Raw genomic sequence first — 5,782 nt, forward strand, 5'->3', positions numbered from 1 at the left:
CAGCCCTGAGTCCCTGATATGGTATCATCCCTCAACGTGATCAGCCAATAAGCTAGTGGCAAGTTCATTATGTTGGACCACTTCTGTCATGGATAGGGCAGTGTTCTGTTCTTACTAGTATAGTCTACACATACTCTGGATATGGATTTGCCTTCCCTTTATGTAATGCTTCTGCCAAAACTACCATCTGTGGACTTACAGAATACCTTATCCACTGTCATGGTATCCCACATAGCATTGCCTTGGATCAAGGACTCAGTTCATAGGAAATGAAATGCAATAATGGGCCCATTCTTATGGAATTCAGTGGTCTTACCATGTTCCTCATCATCCTGAAGTACCTCATGTGATAGAACAATGGAATGGCCTTCTAAAGACACAATTAGAGCAACAGCTAGGTGGCAATACCTTGCAGGGTTGGGGCAGTGTTCTCCAGGAGCCTGCATGTGCTCTGAACCAGTGTCCAATATGTGGTTCTGTTTCTCCCATAGCCAGGACTCATGGATCAAGGAATCAAGAGGTGGAAATGGGAATGGAACCGCTCACTATTATCCCTAGTCACCCACTCACAAGATTTTTGCTCCACATCCCCACGACCTTATGCTCTGTAGATCTAGAGGTCTTAGTTCAAAGGGAGGAATGGTCCCACCAGGAGAAACATCAGAGTCCATTGAAGTGGATGCTAAGAATGTCACCTGGCCACTTTGGGTTCCTCATGCCTCTGGATCAACAGGCAAAGAAGGGAGTTGCCATACGGCCGGTGTGATTGATCCTGATTACCAAGAGGAAATCGGATTTATTTTACATCATGAAGGCAAAGAAGAGTATGTTTGGAAAGCAGGTGATCTCTTAGGGTGTCTCTTAGTTCTACCATGCCCTGTGATTAAAGTCAATGGAATACTATAGCAACCTAATTCCAACATGTAAATTCCAACATGAATGAAGGTTTGAGTTACGCCACCAAAGAACCACGACCAGCTGCGGGGCTTGCTAAAGGCAAAGGGAATACGGAATGGGTGGGGGAAGAAGGTAGTTGTAAATACCAATTACAATCACATGCCCAGTTGCAAAAATGAAGACTGTAATTTTTATGAATGTTTCTGCTTTGTATGTGTACATCTGTCAAATATTTTTGTTTTCTTCACTCATAAAAATAAGATGTAAACAGGCCTACTACATGTTTGCTTGTATGTGTTCACTGTATCATGTTATGCCCAAATATGACTTTTAAATTGTCTTTATTCAGAGGTTTTATATGGTTTCATAAAATGTATGTAGGTACCAAGTTGACAAGGGGTGAACTGTGGTGGTTAAGATTGTGTGCCGACTTGGCTGTGCCAGGATTTTTAGTGTTTTGGCAGTTCATACAATGTTGTGATCACTTCCTGTTAAGATTTGATATGTGATCACCCCCATGATGGGATCTGATGTGAGCAGCCAGTCAGTCAAAAGGGAGTTTCCTTGGGCGTGTGGGTGCATGGAATATAAGTGGACATTCTGGCAAGGCTTGGGGGCTTTTTGCTGGTGCTGGATCCTGTAGCTGGCTCCCGTTATGTGACCCCCAGTTCTTGGGACTTGAGCTAGCAGCTTTCCTGTGATCTTGCCTTCCAGTCTTGGGATTCATCAATCTTCTAAGCTTGTGAGCAAGAGCCCTGCTATCCAACCTACCGCCCTTGTGTTTGCCAGCCCCTGCAGCGACATGAATCAGGAGAAGCCTCTATCTTGACCCATGGACTTGGGCCATTGCGGGCCATTGCAACCTCTATAACCGAGTGAGCCATTGCCTTGATGTAAATCTGTTTCTATATATTTATACGCTTTACTGGTTTTGCTTCTCTAGAGAATCGAACCAGGACAGTGTGTATCTGGGCATGTGTGTCCCTCCTGGAGTGTCTGTGTTTCTGATCTGTGTTTGTGTATGTAAATTTGATCCTTTGGGTGTTTTTGAGTGTGGATCTGTGTGTGCGTGCATCCATCATGTGTCATCTCATCCTGGGGCCGTCTTGGATGATCTTGAGTGAGTGTCTGTGTGTTCGTGTACTCCCTCCAGTGTCTGTGCCAGGGTCTACAATGCGGGGCCATGAGAACTTGTCCATGAGCCCACACCCGTGTGCCCCGCTGAGTCTGGGTGGTCCTTATGTGTACATCTCCGTGGTTGTTGTCTCGGCACACTTCTGAGTGTGTGTATGTGTGTCTGTGAGTGTGCACCTCAGGAACAAGCAGACACAGAGGGGACTTCTTCTAGGGCCACCGCCAGAGGTGGGTGAGAGGTGACAGTATGTCTATCCTCCTCCCTCAGGCGGGGCTGGGCCCTTCTGCCCCTGCTCCCTTAGCCCCTGGTGTCCTCCTGGTTGTCCCACCACACGCCTCACGGATTGAGGAAGTGAAGAGTTTGTTCATGGGAACCCCACCCAGGGGTGGATGTAGAGGGTTATAGTGAGTGGGTGTCTATGGAGCTGCTTGGGCCCCTGGGAAGGGCTGAGGGGGTACTGGGTCCCTGGGAAGCATGCCTGAGTGAGTGTCCCTAGGGAGAGCTCTGGGTCTGTAGTGCTTTGTGTCCCTGGGGTGGGGTGAGTAGCTGGAGGTTGATAGGAGGGTTGGGGAAGTTCTGGATCCCTGGAGAGGGGTCAAGTAGGGGAGATCTCTATGGAAATCTGAGTGGGAGGGCTCTTGGGTTCCTGGTTAGGGGTGAGTGGGCAGCACATCTGGGGAGGATTGGAGAAGTCCTTGGGGATCATGGATCCCCAGAGAGCCCTGGTATCCCACTCACCGTTGTGGCCAGGAGCTGGGGCAGCAGCAGCATTAGTGTCAGGCACAAATGTGACAGACCCACTGGATGGTGGCAGGTTCTGTGGTATCCGGCCATCAAGTACAGTCATCAAGGGCCGAGCCCCCAGATGCCCCTCTCAGCCCACCTTTGGGCTTACCCTCCTGTGGGCCCAGGAGGAGCCCAGCAGGGCCAGAGCCTAGGGTCACATGGAGTTTCCCTCCCAACCTCAGTGTCCCTGGCCATGGGACTAGACACACGGGGTCACTAGATGGTGCTGGATCCAGTAAGGAGAATCCATCTGCCTCAGGATATCTCACATTGGGGGTTGGGGAGAATCGCAGAGGAAGTTGTGAGAAGCTCTTAGCACAGGCCCAGGCACAGAGGAAGCTCACAAAACAGAGCCTCTGTTGATGTTGATGGTGGCATTTTATTACCTGCCAGCCCCAGTCCCAGAGCTCACCTGGTCAAACCTAAGGGGGCAGAGCAGGGGAAGAAAGGGTAGTGACTGAATTTACCTTCAAAGAGGAAAAATGTGGGAACCAAGCTGTTCCTGATCCACTTTGAAATCAACTCTCTCAACACACCTCCACCCCAACATACTGGGGAAACTGAGTCGGCCAGAGGTGTGTCCAAGTTCACTCAGTGGGCCTGAGTTGACTGCCGATTACATCCACCGAAACTCCTTTTCTGAAGTTCACGCCATTTAAACTTTCCAGTGATGGTTTTGGGCAGCTCTGGGACAAACTCCACCTGAAGAAGGAGAAAGCAAATCCAACCTGACTTGGTCCTGCTCTCAATTCCTTCCATTTCTCACTCACCTACTTGTCACCTAATAGACCCCAGACATGCTAATGGCATGTGGGGGTCTCCATGGGGTTCACCAGGTGTCTCAGGTTCTCCCACTGACTCCCTGTATGTGGATGTAGCCACGTGACTTCCTTTGATCAAGGAACTGTGAAGTGTGTCACCTCTAGGTAGAAAAGTTCAGGATGCTGGCCACCTGTCTTCGTATCAGCATAGCACCTGGCAGGTTTCTATATGCTAACTGTGGTTTATCCTGGTCCCGGGGTGAGGGAACATGGAGCAGAGTTCCCAGAAGACCCATGGTAATAAACTTTCATGGCTCTAGGCCAGCGACTAAGACTTTGGGGCTGTTTGTTACCCACAGTATAACCTAGCCCACCTAATGCTGTGCATCATTTGTTCAGCAGCATTGCTGTTGCTGTTAGTTGCCATGGAGTCGGCTCCAGCTTGTGATCACCCAAGGACAACAGAATGAAATGTTGCCTGGTCCTGTGCCATCTTCATGGTCATTGGATGCTCCAGCCCTTTGTTTTGGCCACTATGGATTCTGAGTACCTTCCTACCTAGCAGGCTCATCCCTAACACTGTATCAGAAAATATTCTGTTGTAATCCATAGGATTTTCATTAGCTAATTTTGGGAAGTAGATTGGCAGGCCTTTGTTCCTAGTCTGCGTTAGTCTGGAAGCTCCACTGAAACCTGTCCAGCATGGGTGGCCCTGCTGATGTTTGCAATACTTCTCTGCCGGTTGGTGTTTCTTTGGTGCTTGGGTGTTGCTATAACGTGAAAGCTATGAGGCAACAGCTGAAAATGAAAAGAATGAACTTTGTTGTCAGACACACCTGGGTTTGAGCTCCAGCCCTGCATTGTATTAGCTGTAATTTGAGGCCATTTACTTTGTCTGTGTCTTAGTTTCCTCTATGTAGAACAGGATAGTTACACCATAGCAGATTGTGGCAGGGATTGAATGCGACATGTAGAAGATTTCCTACGGGGCCTGGCATGTAGAATAAGTGATCAATAAACCTTAGCTATATTATGGGTGTTGATTGTAAAAATTCAGACAATGCAGCAAAGTGTTAGATAAGAAAGAAATGTTAAGTCTTTGGCATCTGTATCCATTCCAACTTTATTTTTAAGCAAGTAGAATCATACTACATATACTATTCCATATTCTGCTTTCTTCTCTTAATAATGTGTTGCTGAGATCTTTTTAGGTCAAAAAACAAAATATGTGCATCATCATTTTTAAGTATGAAAAACCAAACCCACTGTCATTAAGTCGATTCTGACTCATGGTGACCCTTGAGGACGGAGCAGAACTGCCCCTGAGGATTTCCAAGGCAGAAATCTTTACAGAAGCAGACTGCCACATCTTTCTCCCAGGGAGCACCTCGTGGGCTCGATCCGCCAACCTTTTTGTTAGCATCTGAGCACTTCACCACTGTGCCACCATGAGGAGCCCATGTTAATTCCATGAATAACTGAATCACTTCCCTATTTTGGACATTGAGATCAGCGATTTTCAAACTGTAGGCTGCCACTCATTAGTGAGTTTTCAAAGGAATTTTGTAGGTTGCAGGCAGCATTAAAAAAAATGAAGTAGAATAGAATATTTTGAATGTATTGCAAGATAGAAGGATAAGTATTTTATTAGGTTTTTAATGTTATATTAATGTGTATATGTATTGGGTTGCAATACAAAATGTATTTCTTCCTGAGAATCATGTTACAAAAAGTTTGAAAGCTGCTGGTTTGTACTTCATTTTCAGATTTTGCAGGATTATAAATACCCTTCTTGCAGGTATGTCTTTGGACACGATTTTTTTCTTTAGGTTAACTTGCCAGCAATGAGTTCCTTTATGGTTTCTGACACAGGCTAGAGGCTCCCATCTAATAAAGTCTGCTTCACACTGTCCTTAAGTTGAATTGCTTCTTAAGTTGAATTGTGGTGGAAAAAGCTAGTGCTGTTGTTTACCTAAGCTTACCCTAACTGCCCTGGAGGACTTGGGAGAGCTGAGCACCAGAGGCAGCCAGGAGGACCACACCTCATCCATCTTCTTGCTCCCCTTCGTGGGGTGCTTGTACGGGGCTGTCACTCCCTTCACATGCTGCTGCAGTTCCTTGGTGAGCTGGTCCCAGTTATGGGACAGGAGCTGTGGGGACATGACAGTGAACACCTTCACCCCCTGCAGCTCAGGAGTGAATT

The sequence above is a fragment of the Loxodonta africana genome, chromosome 12, assembly GCF_030014295.1.
Source record: "Loxodonta africana isolate mLoxAfr1 chromosome 12, mLoxAfr1.hap2, whole genome shotgun sequence".
Classification (NCBI taxonomy): domain Eukaryota; kingdom Metazoa; phylum Chordata; class Mammalia; order Proboscidea; family Elephantidae; genus Loxodonta; species Loxodonta africana.